Source organism: Eucyclogobius newberryi, unplaced genomic scaffold (assembly GCF_026437365.1).
Source record: "Eucyclogobius newberryi isolate DKJ021-1_F unplaced genomic scaffold, fEucNew1.0.hap1 SCAF_6, whole genome shotgun sequence".
Lineage (NCBI taxonomy): Eukaryota > Metazoa > Chordata > Actinopteri > Gobiiformes > Gobiidae > Eucyclogobius > Eucyclogobius newberryi.
In genome coordinates this window covers 38,083,005-38,098,882 of record NW_027316278.1, presented here as the reverse complement: position 1 = coordinate 38,098,882, position 15,878 = coordinate 38,083,005, and the positions used below count along the sequence as shown (strand labels likewise).

Sequence of the window (15,878 nt, the reverse complement as noted above, 5' to 3'; positions counted from 1 at the left end):
CGCTCCTTCTCATTGATGATGGATGGGCATAGGCATATCTTTTGGATGCTTAGCGACAACGCTGAATGAGGACGTGTAAATTGCTGTAGATTGACTATTATGTGAAAAGCAAACGTAATCAGGAACTCTTCAACTGTCCTTTTGTTCAAAATATACAAGATGTACCTGTAGCCACCTCACTTGTGTATATTCTGAAATATTTGGTGGAGCACATGCATTGGCTCAACAGAACTGTTACATCATACTTTATATGCTGTGTCGCTGCACAGCTATCTATTTGTTTTAAATACTTCTCAAGGCAAGGATAAGATTTGACCTCATGCATTAGGCTCGAAGGCGAGCGCCTGATGGTCAGGCCTTTGCGCCACTGTTGTTTGCAGAGGATGTTGTCTTGATGTCTTAATCAACCACGCTCACTACGACGATGACAGAGTGTTACCAAGTGCAAAAAAGCTATAGCTAAAATCAACTCAAGGAAAGGGGCGGAACTGTATCTTAAATGCCATCTTACACCCTCTTGAGACATTGGTATGAAGTTGAAAGGGCAGTCTGCGGAATGCCAACATTGCAGTTGGTCTTTTAACAAATACAAATTATATTTAAGTAAAGGGAGCATCCGGATTTGAACCGGGGACCTCTTGATCTGCAGTAAAATGCTCTACCACTGAGCTATACTCCCCTATCTGTCTCCAAATATGAGGGTGGCAAAGACACATTGACACAATCACACAGTGTTAGCTGAGCTTTGAAGCTTGCACACTTATCTACCTTTTCATTAAGGGTTGATTGTAGTTTACCCTCCTCTGGTATTGACTGAGTTTGACCTCATGCCGTTTTTCTGTGCATTCCAAACTTTTATCTGCCCTATTGCAACCCATTCAAAAAAGGCTAAATACACAGTTTGAACGCGCATCTAAAGTAGAACGGTTCCGCTTGTTTTATTTGTCGTCTTGACATGAGTGGCTTTATTCTGGACCGGAGGAAACAGCCGATGCCAGCTGCGCTAGCTTTTGCACAACAGTTGTTTATTATCCTTCAGCCACGAAACTTGTGTAAGGCACAGCTTGTTTACAGATGCCACAACAGTGTTCCGACAACTTCTGCTGCTGCAGAAACGTTACACTTTTACCCAATCAACATCTGATAGTCTGTGGACGTCACGTTTAGTCCCTGCTTTGCTCGACTTGGCCCAAGGGAGAAGAGGGTACTAAAAGTGTACCTGGTCTGAGGCGGTAGCACCAAATGGAAATGTGCTAAAGCAGGGCTGAATAGAGTTGAGAAAAGTAGGTGCTAATGGAAAAGGGGCACTAGTAATGCTTATAAATAGGTTTAGCATCATACAAATGCTATAGCTTGGGCGTTTACTGGGTATTCTCCTAAAGAAAAAGGATTTGTCAGATTTGTCAGATTTGTCAGACTTGTCAGATTTGTCAGTAGTTTTTGACTTATCTTGTGTCTGTGCGATAGACCTTACAGGCTCATCAAGGTTTCCATGTGGTGTGAGGCAAGCCTTTGAGGTCTTTTCAGATCACACAGCACATGCTGCTGCGGAGTTGAGAGAATGTGGGCATGGAAACCTTCAGGGGACTTCATTGTGTGTTGTACTTTCTGTGCCCCGTTTTTCCGCTCCTTCTCATTGATGATGGATGGGCATAGGCATATCTTTTGGATGCTTAGCGACAACGCTGAATGAGGACGTGTAAATTGCTGTAGATTGACTATTATGTGAAAAGCAAACGTAATCAGGAACTCTTCAACTGTCCTTTTGTTCAAAATATACAAGATGTACCTGTAGCCACCTCACTTGTGTATATTCTGAAATATTTGGTGGAGCACATGCATTGGCTCAACAGAACTGTTACATCATACTTTATATGCTGTGTCGCTGCACAGCTATCTATTTGTTTTAAATACTTCTCAAGGCAAGGATAAGATTTGACCTCATGCATTAGGCTCGAAGGCGAGCGCCTGATGGTCAGGCCTTTGCGCCACTGTTGTTTGCAGAGGATATTGTCTTGATGTCTTAATCAACCACGCTCACTACGACGATGACAGAGTGTTACCAAGTGCAAAAAAGCTGTAGCTAAGATCAACTCAAGGAAAGGGGCGGAACTGTATCTTAAATGCCATCTTACACCCTCTTGAGACATTGGTATGAAGTTGAAAGGGCAGTCTGCGGAATGCCAACATTGCAGTTGGTCTTTTAACAAATACAAATTCTATTTAAGTAAAGGGAGCATCCGGATTTGAACCGGGGACCTCTTGATCTGCAGTCAAATGCTCTACCACTGAGATATACCCCCTACCTGTCTGCAAATATGAGGGGGGCAAAGACACAATGACACAATCACACAGTGTTAGCTGAGCTTTAAGCTTGCACACTTATCTACCTTTTTATCAAGGGTTGATTGTAGTTTACCCTCCTATGGTATTGACTGAGTTTGACCTCATGCCGTTTTTCTGTGCATTCCAAACTTGTATCTGCCCCATTGCAACCCATTCAAAAAAGGCTAAATACACAGTTTGAACGCGCATCTAAAGTAGAACGGTTCCGCTTGTTTTATTTGTCGTCTTGACATGAGTGGCTTTATTCTAGACCGGAGGAAACAGCCGATGCCAGCTGCGCTAGCTTTTGCACAACAGTTGTTTATTATCCTTCAGCCACGAAACTTGTGTAAGGCGCAGCTTGTTTACAGATGCCACAACAGTGTTCCGACAACTTCTGCTGCTGCAGAAACGTTACACTTTTACCCAATCAACATCTGATAGTCTGTGGACGTCACGTTTAGTCCCTGCTTTGCTCGACTTGGCCCAAGGGAGAAGAGGGTACTAAAAGTGTACCTGGTCTGAGGCGGTAGCACCAAATGGAAATGTGCTAAAGCAGGGCTGAATAGAGTTGAGCAAAGTAGGTGCTAATGGAAAAGGGGCACTAGTAATGCTTATAAATAGGTTTAGCATCATACAAATGCTATAGGTTGGGCGTTTACTGGGTATTCTCCTAAAGAAAAAGGATTTGTCAGATTTGTCAGATTTGTCAGACTTGTCAGATTTGTCAGTAGTTTTTGACTTATCTTGTGTCTGTGCGATAGACCTTACAGGCTCATCAAGGTTTCCATGTGGTGTGAGGCAAGCCTTTGAGGTCTTTTCAGATCACACAGCACATGCTGCTGCGGAGTTGAGAGAATGTGGGCATGGAAACCTTCAGGGGACTTCATTGTGTGTTGTCCTTTCTGTGCCCCGTTGTTCCGCTCCTTCTCATTGATGATGGATGGGCATAGGCATATCTTTTGGATGCTTAGCGACAACGCTGAATGAGGACGTGTAAATTGCTGTAGATTGACTATTATGTGAAAAGCAAACGTAATCAGGAACTCTTCAACTGTCCTTTTGTTCAAAATATACAAGATGTACCTGTAGCCACCTCACTTGTGTATATTCTGAAATATTTGGTGGAGCACATGCATTGGCTCAACAGAACTGTTACATCATACTTTATATGCTGTGTCGCTGCACAGCTATCTATTTGTTTTAAATACTTCTCAAGGCAAGGATAAGATTTGACCTCATGCATTAGGCTCGAAGGCGAGCGCCTGATGGTCAGGCCTTTGCGCCACTGTTGTTTGCAGAGGATATTGTCTTGATGTCTTAATCAACCACGCTCACTACGACGATGACAGAGTGTTACCAAGTGCAAAAAAGCTGTAGCTAAAATCAACTCAAGGAAAGGGGCGGAACTGTATCTTAAATGCCATCTTACACCCTCTTGAGACATTGGTATGAAGTTGAAAGGGCAGTCTGCGGAATGCCAACATTGCAGTTGGTCTTTTAACAAATACAAATTCTATTTAAGTAAAGGGAGCATCCGGATTTGAACCGGGGACCTCTTGATCTGCAGTCAAATGCTCTACCACTGAGATATACCCCCTACCTGTCTGCAAATATGAGGGGGGCAAAGACACAATGACACAATCACACAGTGTTAGCTGAGCTTTAAGCTTGCACACTTATCTACCTTTTTATCAAGGGTTGATTGTAGTTTACCCTCCTATGGTATTGACTGAGTTTGACCTCATGCCGTTTTTCTGTGCATTCCAAACTTGTATCTGCCCCATTGCAACCCATTCAAAAAAGGCTAAATACACAGTTTGAACGCGCATCTAAAGTAGAACGGTTCCGCTTGTTTTATTTGTCGTCTTGACATGAGTGGCTTTATTCTAGACCGGAGGAAACAGCCGATGCCAGCTGCGCTAGCTTTTGCACAACAGTTGTTTATTATCCTTCAGCCACGAAACTTGTGTAAGGCGCAGCTTGTTTACAGATGCCACAACAGTGTTCCGACAACTTCTGCTGCTGCAGAAACGTTACACTTTTACCCAATCAACATCTGATAGTCTGTGGACGTCACGTTTAGTCCCTGCTTTGCTCGACTTGGCCCAAGGGAGAAGAGGGTACTAAAAGTGTACCTGGTCTGAGGCGGTAGCACCAAATGGAAATGTGCTAAAGCAGGGCTGAATAGAGTTGAGCAAAGTAGGTGCTAATGGAAAAGGGGCACTAGTAATGCTTATAAATAGGTTTAGCATCATACAAATGCTATAGGTTGGGCGTTTACTGGGTATTCTCCTAAAGAAAAAGGATTTGTCAGATTTGTCAGATTTGTCAGACTTGTCAGATTTGTCAGTAGTTTTTGACTTATCTTGTGTCTGTGCGATAGACCTTACAGGCTCATCAAGGTTTCCATGTGGTGTGAGGCAAGCCTTTGAGGTCTTTTCAGATCACACAGCACATGCTGCTGCGGAGTTGAGAGAATGTGGGCATGGAAACCTTCAGGGGACTTCATTGTGTGTTGTCCTTTCTGTGCCCCGTTGTTCCGCTCCTTCTCATTGATGATGGATGGGCATAGGCATATCTTTTGGATGCTTAGCGACAACGCTGAATGAGGACGTGTAAATTGCTGTAGATTGACTATTATGTGAAAAGCAAACGTAATCAGGAACTCTTCAACTGTCCTTTTGTTCAAAATATACAAGATGTACCTGTAGCCACCTCACTTGTGTATATTCTGAAATATTTGGTGGAGCACATGCATTGGCTCAACAGAACTGTTACATCATACTTTATATGCTGTGTCGCTGCACAGCTATCTATTTGTTTTAAATACTTCTCAAGGCAAGGATAAGATTTGACCTCATGCATTAGGCTCGAAGGCGAGCGCCTGATGGTCAGGCCTTTGCGCCACTGTTGTTTGCAGAGGATGTTGTCTTGATGTCTTAACCACGCTCACTACGACGATGACAGAGTGTTACCAAGTGCAAAAAAGCTGTAGCTAAAATCAACTCAAGGAAAGGGGCGGAACTGTATCTTAAATGCCATCTTACACCCTCTTGAGACATTGGTATGAAGTTGAAAGGGCAGTCTGCGGAATGCCAACATTGCAGTTGGTCTTTTAACAAATACAAATTATATTTAAGTAAAGGGAGCATCCGGATTTGAACCGGGGACCTCTTGATCTGCAGTAAAATGCTCTACCACTGAGCTATACTCCCCTATCTGTCTCCAAATATGAGGGTGGCAAAGACACATTGACACAATCACACAGTGTTAGCTGAGCTTTGAAGCTTGCACACTTATCTACCTTTTCATTAAGGGTTGATTGTAGTTTACCCTCCTCTGGTATTGACTGAGTTTGACCTCATGCCGTTTTTCTGTGCATTCCAAACTTTTATCTGCCCTATTGCAACCCATTCAAAAAAGGCTAAATACACAGTTTGAACGCGCATCTAAAGTAGAACGGTTCCGCTTGTTTTATTTGTCGTCTTGACATGAGTGGCTTTATTCTGGACCGGAGGAAACAGCCGATGCCAGCTGCGCTAGCTTTTGCACAACAGTTGTTTATTATCCTTCAGCCACGAAACTTGTGTAAGGCGCAGCTTGTTTACAGATGCCACAACAGTGTTCCGACAACTTCTGCTGCTGCAGAAACGTTACACTTTTACCCAATCAACATCTGATAGTCTGTGGACGTCACGTTTAGTCCCTGCTTTGCTCGACTTGGCCCAAGGGAGAAGAGGGTACTAAAAGTGTACCTGGTCTGAGGCGGTAGCACCAAATGGAAATGTGCTAAAGCAGGGCTGAATAGAGTTGAGCAAAGTAGGTGCTAATGGAAAAGGGGCACTAGTAATGCTTATAAATAGGTTTAGCATCATACAAATGCTATAGGTTGGGCGTTTACTGGGTATTCTCCTAAAGAAAAAGGATTTGTCAGATTTGTCAGACTTGTCAGATTTGTCAGTAGTTTTTGACTTATCTTGTGTCTGTGCGATAGACCTTACAGGCTCATCAAGGTTTCCATGTGGTGTGAGGCAAGCCTTTGAGGTCTTTTCAAATCACACAGCACATGCTGCTGCGGAGTTGAGAGAATGTGGGCATGGAAACCTTCAGGGGACTTCATTGTGTGTTGTACTTTCTGTGCCCCGTTTTTCCGCTCCTTCTCATTGATGATGGATGGGCATAGGCATATCTTTTGGATGCTTAGCGACAACGCTGAATGAGGACGTGTAAATTGCTGTAGATTGACTATTATGTGAAAAGCAAACGTAATCAGGAACTCTTCAACTGTCCTTTTGTTCAAAATATACAAGATGTACCTGTAGCCACCTCACTTGTGTATATTCTGAAATATTTGGTGGAGCACATGCATTGGCTCAACAGAACTGTTACATCATACTTTATATGCTGTGTCGCTGCACAGCTATCTATTTGTTTTAAATACTTCTCAAGGCAAGGATAAGATTTGACCTCATGCATTAGGCTCGAAGGCGAGCGCCTGATGGTCAGGCCTTTGCGCCACTGTTGTTTGCAGAGGATGTTGTCTTGATGTCTTAATCAACCACGCTCACTACGACGATGACAGAGTGTTACCAAGTGCAAAAAAGCTATAGCTAAAATCAACTCAAGGAAAGGGGCGGAACTGTATCTTAAATGCCATCTTACACCCTCTTGAGACATTGGTATGAAGTTGAAAGGGCAGTCTGCGGAATGCCAACATTGCAGTTGGTCTTTTAACAAATACAAATTCTATTTAAGTAAAGGGAGCCTCCGGATTTGAACCGGGGACCTCTTGATCTGCAGTAAATTGCTCTACCACTGAGCTATACTCCCCTATCTGTCTCCAAATATGAGGGTGGCAAAGACACATTGACACAATCACACAGTGTTAGCTGAGCTTTGAAGCTTGCACACTTATCTACCTTTTCATTAAGGGTTGATTGTAGTTTACCCTCCTCTGGTATTGACTGAGTTTGACCTCATGCCGTTTTTCTGTGCATTCCAAACTTTTATCTGCCCTATTGCAACCCATTCAAAAAAGGCTAAATACACAGTTTGAACGCGCATCTAAAGTAGAACGGTTCCGCTTGTTTTATTTGTCGTCTTGACATGAGTGGCTTTATTCTGGACCGGAGGAAACAGCCGATGCCAGCTGCGCTAGCTTTTGCACAACAGTTGTTTATTATCCTTCAGCCACGAAACTTGTGTAAGGCGCAGCTTGTTTACAGATGCCACAACAGTGTTCCGACAACTTCTGCTGCTGCAGAAACGTTACACTTTTACCCAATCAACATCTGATAGTCTGTGGACGTCACGTTTAGTCCCTGCTTTGCTCGACTTGGCCCAAGGGAGAAGAGGGTACTAAAAGTGTACCTGGTCTGAGGCGGTAGCACCAAATGGAAATGTGCTAAAGCAGGGCTGAATAGAGTTGAGAAAAGTAGGTGCTAATGGAAAAGGGGCACTAGTAATGCTTATAAATAGGTTTAGCATCATACAAATGCTATAGGTTGGGCGTTTACTGGGTATTCTCCTAAAGAAAAAGGATTTGTCAGATTTGTCAGATTTGTCAGACTTGTCAGATTTGTCAGTAGTTTTTGACTTATCTTGTGTCTGTGCGATAGACCTTACAGGCTCATCAAGGTTTCCATGTGGTGTGAGGCAAGCCTTTGAGGTCTTTTCAGATCACACAGCACATGCTGCTGCGGAGTTGAGAGAATGTGGGCATGGAAACCTTCAGGGGACTTCATTGTGTGTTGTACTTTCTGTGCCCCGTTTTTCCGCTCCTTCTCATTGATGATGGATGGGCATAGGCATATCTTTTGGATGCTTAGCGACAACGCTGAATGAGGACGTGTAAATTGCTGTAGATTGACTATTATGTGAAAAGCAAACGTAATCAGGAACTCTTCAACTGTCCTTTTGTTCAAAATATACAAGATGTACCTGTAGCCACCTCACTTGTGTATATTCTGAAATATTTGGTGGAGCACATGCATTGGCTCAACAGAACTGTTACATCATACTTTATATGCTGTGTCGCTGCACAGCTATCTATTTGTTTTAAATACTTCTCAAGGCAAGGATAAGATTTGACCTCATGCATTAGGCTCGAAGGCGAGCGCCTGATGGTCAGGCCTTTGCGCCACTGTTGTTTGCAGAGGATATTGTCTTGATGTCTTAATCAACCACGCTCACTACGACGATGACAGAGTGTTACCAAGTGCAAAAAAGCTGTAGCTAAAATCAACTCAAGGAAAGGGGCGGAACTGTATCTTAAATGCCATCTTACACCCTCTTGAGACATTGGTATGAAGTTGAAAGGGCAGTCTGCGGAATGCCAACATTGCAGTTGGTCTTTTAACAAATACAAATTCTATTTAAGTAAAGGGAGCATCCGGATTTGAACCGGGGACCTCTTGATCTGCAGTCAAATGCTCTACCACTGAGATATACCCCCTACCTGTCTGCAAATATGAGGGGGGCAAAGACACAATGACACAATCACACAGTGTTAGCTGAGCTTTAAGCTTGCACACTTATCTACCTTTTTATCAAGGGTTGATTGTAGTTTACCCTCCTATGGTATTGACTGAGTTTGACCTCATGCCGTTTTTCTGTGCATTCCAAACTTGTATCTGCCCCATTGCAACCCATTCAAAAAAGGCTAAATACACAGTTTGAACGCGCATCTAAAGTAGAACGGTTCCGCTTGTTTTATTTGTCGTCTTGACATGAGTGGCTTTATTCTAGACCGGAGGAAACAGCCGATGCCAGCTGCGCTAGCTTTTGCACAACAGTTGTTTATTATCCTTCAGCCACGAAACTTGTGTAAGGCGCAGCTTGTTTACAGATGCCACAACAGTGTTCCGACAACTTCTGCTGCTGCAGAAACGTTACACTTTTACCCAATCAACATCTGATAGTCTGTGGACGTCACGTTTAGTCCCTGCTTTGCTCGACTTGGCCCAAGGGAGAAGAGGGTACTAAAAGTGTACCTGGTCTGAGGCGGTAGCACCAAATGGAAATGTGCTAAAGCAGGGCTGAATAGAGTTGAGCAAAGTAGGTGCTAATGGAAAAGGGGCACTAGTAATGCTTATAAATAGGTTTAGCATCATACAAATGCTATAGGTTGGGCGTTTACTGGGTATTCTCCTAAAGAAAAAGGATTTGTCAGATTTGTCAGATTTGTCAGATTTGTCAGACTTGTCAGATTTGTCAGTAGTTTTTGACTTATCTTGTGTCTGTGCGATAGACCTTACAGGCTCAAAAAGGTTTCCATGTGGTGTGAGGCAAGCCTTTGAGGTCTTTTCAGATCACACAGCACATGCTGCTGCGGAGTTGAGAGAATGTGGGCATGGAAACCTTCAGGGGACTTCATTGTGTGTTGTCCTTTCTGTGCCCCGTTGTTCCGCTCCTTCTCATTGATGATGGATGGGCATAGGCATATCTTTTGGATGCTTAGCGACAACGCTGAATGAGGACGTGTAAATTGCTGTAGATTGACTATTATGTGAAAAGCAAACGTAATCAGGAACTCTTCAACTGTCCTTTTGTTCAAAATATACAAGATGTACCTGTAGCCACCTCACTTGTGTATATTCTGAAATATTTGGTGGAGCACATGCATTGGCTCAACAGAACTGTTACATCATACTTTATATGCTGTGTCGCTGCACAGCTATCTATTTGTTTTAAATACTTCTCAAGGCAAGGATAAGATTTGACCTCATGCATTAGGCTCGAAGGCGAGCGCCTGATGGTCAGGCCTTTGCGCCACTGTTGTTTGCAGAGGATGTTGTCTTGATGTCTTAACCACGCTCACTACGACGATGACAGAGTGTTACCAAGTGCAAAAAAGCTGTAGCTAAAATCAACTCAAGGAAAGGGGCGGAACTGTATCTTAAATGCCATCTTACACCCTCTTGAGACATTGGTATGAAGTTGAAAGGGCAGTCTGCGGAATGCCAACATTGCAGTTGGTCTTTTAACAAATACAAATTATATTTAAGTAAAGGGAGCATCCGGATTTGAACCGGGGACCTCTTGATCTGCAGTAAAATACTCTACCACTGAGCTATACTCCCCTATCTGTCTCCAAATATGAGGGTGGCAAAGACACATTGACACAATCACACAGTGTTAGCTGAGCTTTGAAGCTTGCACACTTATCTACCTTTTCATTAAGGGTTGATTGTAGTTTACCCTCCTCTGGTATTGACTGAGTTTGACCTCATGCCGTTTTTCTGTGCATTCCAAACTTTTATCTGCCCTATTGCAACCCATTCAAAAAAGGCTAAATACACAGTTTGAACGCGCATCTAAAGTAGAACGGTTCCGCTTGTTTTATTTGTCGTCTTGACATGAGTGGCTTTATTCTGGACCGGAGGAAACAGCCGATGCCAGCTGCGCTAGCTTTTGCACAACAGTTGTTTATTATCCTTCAGCCACGAAACTTGTGTAAGGCGCAGCTTGTTTACAGATGCCACAACAGTGTTCCGACAACTTCTGCTGCTGCAGAAACGTTACACTTTTACCCAATCAACATCTGATAGTCTGTGGACGTCACGTTTAGTCCCTGCTTTGCTCGACTTGGCCCAAGGGAGAAGAGGGTACTAAAAGTGTACCTGGTCTGAGGCGGTAGCACCAAATGGAAATGTGCTAAAGCAGGGCTGAATAGAGTTGAGCAAAGTAGGTGCTAATGGAAAAGGGGCACTAGTAATGCTTATAAATAGGTTTAGCATCATACAAATGCTATAGGTTGGGCGTTTACTGGGTATTCTCCTAAAGAAAAAGGATTTGTCAGATTTGTCAGATTTGTCAGACTTGTCAGATTTGTCAGTAGTTTTTGACTTATCTTGTGTCTGTGCGATAGACCTTACAGGCTCATCAAGGTTTCCATGTGGTGTGAGGCAAGCCTTTGAGGTCTTTTCAGATCACACAGCACATGCTGCTGCGGAGTTGAGAGAATGTGGGCATGGAAACCTTCAGGGGACTTCATTGTGTGTTGTACTTTCTGTGCCCCGTTTTTCCGCTCCTTCTCATTGATGATGGATGGGCATAGGCATATCTTTTGGATGCTTAGCGACAACGCTGAATGAGGACGTGTAAATTGCTGTAGATTGACTATTATGTGAAAAGCAAACGTAATCAGGAACTCTTCAACTGTCCTTTTGTTCAAAATATACAAGATGTACCTGTAGCCACCTCACTTGTGTATATTCTGAAATATTTGGTGGAGCACATGCATTGGCTCAACAGAACTGTTACATCATACTTTATATGCTGTGTCGCTGCACAGCTATCTATTTGTTTTAAATACTTCTCAAGGCAAGGATAAGATTTGACCTCATGCATTAGGCTCGAAGGCGAGCGCCTGATGGTCAGGCCTTTGCGCCACTGTTGTTTGCAGAGGATATTGTCTTGATGTCTTAATCAACCACGCTCACTACGACGATGACAGAGTGTTACCAAGTGCAAAAAAGCTGTAGCTAAAATCAACTCAAGGAAAGGGGCGGAACTGTATCTTAAATGCCATCTTACACCCTCTTGAGACATTGGTATGAAGTTGAAAGGGCAGTCTGCGGAATGCCAACATTGCAGTTGGTCTTTTAACAAATACAAATTATATTTAACCCTTTAGGCGCCAGAGATTATGGATGAAATAGATGTATAAATAAAAAACTTCCTGAGATACAGAGAACTGAAGCCGGGGCACAGCTCTGGGTCGGCAGTGCCCCTGGAGGCCCGTAGAAGCTCCACACTCCAGTTGATTCTTGGATAAAAGGGTACCCAGCCGGTCTCGAACTCGCGTGAGGCGGAGCAGGGATCATCCACCCCGCACACGGCCAGACTTTGCCCGGCCAGGGAGCACCTTCTGCGGGTCGGAGGCTCCGGGTCGGAGCCCCTGGAGCCTGGAGCCCTCACCGGGCCCCGAACTCGGCTGCCGGAGGAAGTGCAGTGCCTCATGGATAAAAGGGCACCCAGCCGGTCTCGAACTCGCGTGAGGCGGAGCAGGGATCATCCACCCCGCACACGGCCAGACTTTGCCCGGCCAGGGAGCACCTTCTGCGGGTCGGAGGCTCCGGGTCGGAGCCCCTGGAGCCTGGAGCCCTCACCGGGCCCCGAACTCGGCTGCCGGAGGCAGTGCAGTGCCTCATGGATAAAAGGGCACCCAGCCGGTCTCGAACTCGCGTGAGGCGGAGCAGGGATCATCCACCCCGCACACGGCCAGACTTTGCCCGGCCAGGGAGCACCTTCTGCGGGTCGGAGGCTCCGGGTCGGAGCCCCTGGAGCCTGGAGCCCTCACCGGGCCCCGAACTCGGCTGCCGGAGGCAGTGCAGTGCCTCATGGATAAAAGGGCACCCAGCCGGTCTCGAACTCGCGTGAGGCGGAGCAGGGATCATCCACCCCGCACACGGCCAGACTTTGCCCGGCCAGGGAGCACCTTCTGCGGGTCGGAGGCTCCGGGTCGGAGCCCCTGGAGCCTGGAGCCCTCACCGGGCCCCGAACTCGGCTGCCGGAGGAAGTGCAGTGCCTCATGGATAAAAGGGCACCCAGCCGGTCTCGAACTCGCGTGAGGCGGAGCAGGGATCATCCACCCCGCACACGGCCAGACTTTGCCCGGCCAGGGAGCACCTTCTGCGGGTCGGAGGCTCCGGGTCGGAGCCCCTGGAGCCTGGAGCCCTCACCGGGCCCCGAACTCGGCTGCCGGAGGCAGTGCAGTGCCTCATGGATAAAAGGGCACCCAGCCGGTCTCGAACTCGCGTGAGGCGGAGCAGGGATCATCCACCCCGCACACGGCCAGACTTTGCCCGGCCAGGGAGCACCTTCTGCGGGTCGGAGGCTCCGGGTCGGAGCCCCTGGAGCCTGGAGCCCTCACCGGGCCCCGAACTCGGCTGCCGGAGGAAGTGCAGTGCCTCATGGATAAAAGGGCACCCAGCCGGTCTCGAACTCGCGTGAGGCGGAGCAGGGATCATCCACCCCGCACACGGCCAGACTTTGCCCGGCCAGGGAGCACCTTCTGCGGGTCGGAGGCTCCGGGTCGGAGGCTCCGGGTCGGAGCCCCTGGAGCCTGGAGCCCTCACCGGGCCCCGAACTCGGCTGCCGGAGGCAGTGCAGTGCCTCATGGATAAAAGGGCACCCAGCCGGTCTCGAACTCGCGTGAGGCGGAGCAGGGATCATCCACCCCGCACACGACCAGACTTTGCCCGGGGAAGGGCCACTCTGGCTGGGCATGGCCCCCACTGAGCACCCCCTGGAACCCCTGGAGCCCCCGGAGCACCTCCAGAGCCACCCCCACTCCTCCAGACTCTGCCCGGGGAAGGGCCACTCTGGCTGGGCATGGCCTCCGCCGAGCACCCCCTGGAGCCCCCGGAGCACCTCCAGAGCCACCCCCCACTCCTCCAGACTCTGCCCGGGGAAGGGACACTCTGGCTGGGCATGGCCTCCACTGAGCACCCCCTGAAGCCCCCGGAGCACCTCCAGAGCCACCCCCCACTCTCCCCAGACTATGCCCGGGGAAGGGCCACTCTGGCTGGGCATGGCCTCCACTGAGCACCCCCTGGAGCCCCCGGAGCACCTCCAGAGCCACCCCCCACTCTCCCCAGACTATGCCCGGGGAAGGGCCACTCTGGCTGGGCCTGGCCTCCGCCGAGCACCCCCTGGAACCCCTGGAGCCCCTCCAGAGCCACCCCCCACTCCTCCAGACTCACCCCGGGGAAGGGCCACTCTGGCTGGGCATGGCCTCCGCCGAGCACCCCCCTGGAACCCCTGGAGCCCCTCCAGAGCCACCCCCCACTCCTCCAGACTCACCCCGGGGAAGGGCAACTCTGGCTGGGCATGGCCTCTGCTGAGCACCCCCTGGAACCCCTGGAGCCCCCGGAGCACCTCCAGAGCCACCCCCCACTCCTCCAGACTCTGCCCGGGGAAGGGCCACTCTGGCTGGGCATGGCCTCCACTGAGCACCCCCTGGAGCCCCCGGAGCACCTCCAGAGCCACCCCCCACTCTCCCCAGACTATGCCCGGGGAAGGGCCACTCTGGCTGGGCATGGCCTCCGCCGAGCACCCCCTGGAACCCCTGGAGCCCCCGGAGCACCTCCAGAGCCACCCCCCACTCCTCCAGACTCTGCCCGGGGAAGGGCCACTCTGGCTGGGCATGGCCTCCACTGAGCACCCCCTGGAGCCCCCGGAGCACCTCCAGAGCCACCCCCCACTCTCCCCAGACTATGCCCGGGGAAGGGCCACTCTGGCTGGGCATGGCCTCCGCCGAGCACCCCCTGGAGCCCCCGGAGCACCTCCAGAGCCACCCCCCACTCCTCCAGACTCTGCCCGGGGAAGGGACACTCTGGCTGGGCATGGCCTCCACTGAGCACCCCCTGGAGCCCCCGGAGCACCTCCAGAGCCACCCCCCACTCTCCCCAGACTATGCCCGGGGAAGGGCCACTCTGGCTGGGCATGGCCTCCGCCGAGCACCCCCTGGAGCCCCCGGAGCACCTCCAGAGCCACCCCCCACTCCTCCAGACTCTGCCCGGGGAAGGGACACTCTGGCTGGGCATGGCCTCCACTGAGCACCCCCTGAAGCCCCCGGAGCACCTCCAGAGCCACCCCCCACTCTCCCCAGACTATGCCCGGGGAAGGGCCACTCTGGCTGGGCATGGCCTCCACTGAGCACCCCCTGGAGCCCCCGGAGCACCTCCAGAGCCACCCCCCACTCTCCCCAGACTATGCCCGGGGAAGGGCCACTCTGGCTGGGCATGGCCTCCGCCGAGCACCCCCTGGAACCCCTGGAGCCCCCGGAGCACCTCCAGAGCCACCCCCCACTCCTCCAGACTCTGCCCGGGGAAGGGCCACTCTGGCTGGGCATGGCCTCCACCGAGCACCCCCTGGAACCCCTGGAGCCCCCGGAGCACCTCCAGAGCCACCCCCCACTCCTCCAGACTCTGCACGGGGAAGGGACACTCTGGCTGGGCATGGCCTCCACTGAGCACCCCCTGGAGCCCCCGGAGCACCTCCAGAGCCACCCCCCACTCTCCCCAGACTATGCCCGGGGAAGGGCCACTCTGGCTGGGCATGGCCTCCGCCGAGCACCCCCTGGAACCCCTGGAGCCCCTCCAGAGCCACCCCCCACTCCTCCAGACTCACCCCGGGGAAGGGCAACTCTGGCTGGGCATGGCCCCCACTGAGCACCCCCTGGAACCCCTGGAGCCCCCGGAGCACCTCCAGAGCCACCCCCCACTCTCCCCAGATTCTGCCCGGGGAAGGGCCACTCTGGCTGGGCATGGCCTCCGCCGAGCACCCCCTGGAACCCCTGGAGCCCCTCCAGAGCCACCCCGCATTCCCCCAAACTCAGTCTGGGGACGGGCCACTCTTCCCCGGGTTGCAGGCTCTGGGACTCCGGGGATGACCACCGGGGACCAGGCCCTCCCTTCGAACCCGGGGACCCACACTTAAGCACCCCCACACGGGCTACACACCCTTGTTTCAGCCCCCTGGAGGTCCGTGCCCTTGGTACTATACCATGGAAGTCCGTGCCCTTGGTACTCCGACTGGAGTAC

The 15,878-nt window shown here is 49.7% G+C and overlaps 6 non-coding genes across 6 annotated transcripts; all 6 read right to left on the bottom strand.

Moving 5' to 3' along the window:
- Positions 1 to 607: 607 nt before the first annotated feature.
- trnac-gca (transfer RNA cysteine (anticodon GCA)) lies at positions 608 to 679 on the bottom strand. The gene has a single exon. It is a non-coding gene; the product is annotated as a tRNA-Cys (tRNA).
- Positions 680 to 2,231: 1,552 nt separating this feature from the next.
- trnac-gca (transfer RNA cysteine (anticodon GCA)) lies at positions 2,232 to 2,303 on the bottom strand. Its single transcript has one exon. It is a non-coding gene; the product is annotated as a tRNA-Cys (tRNA).
- A 1,550-nt stretch (positions 2,304 to 3,853) lies between these two features.
- trnac-gca (transfer RNA cysteine (anticodon GCA)) lies at positions 3,854 to 3,925 on the bottom strand. Its single transcript has one exon. It is a non-coding gene; the product is annotated as a tRNA-Cys (tRNA).
- Positions 3,926 to 5,471: 1,546 nt separating this feature from the next.
- On the bottom strand, positions 5,472 to 5,543 carry trnac-gca (transfer RNA cysteine (anticodon GCA)). The gene has a single exon. It is a non-coding gene; the product is annotated as a tRNA-Cys (tRNA).
- Positions 5,544 to 8,710: 3,167 nt separating this feature from the next.
- trnac-gca (transfer RNA cysteine (anticodon GCA)) lies at positions 8,711 to 8,782 on the bottom strand. Its single transcript has one exon. It is a non-coding gene; the product is annotated as a tRNA-Cys (tRNA).
- A 1,555-nt stretch (positions 8,783 to 10,337) lies between these two features.
- Positions 10,338 to 10,409, bottom strand: trnac-gca (transfer RNA cysteine (anticodon GCA)). Its single transcript has one exon. It is a non-coding gene; the product is annotated as a tRNA-Cys (tRNA).
- Between the last annotated feature and the right edge of the window lie 5,469 nt (positions 10,410 to 15,878).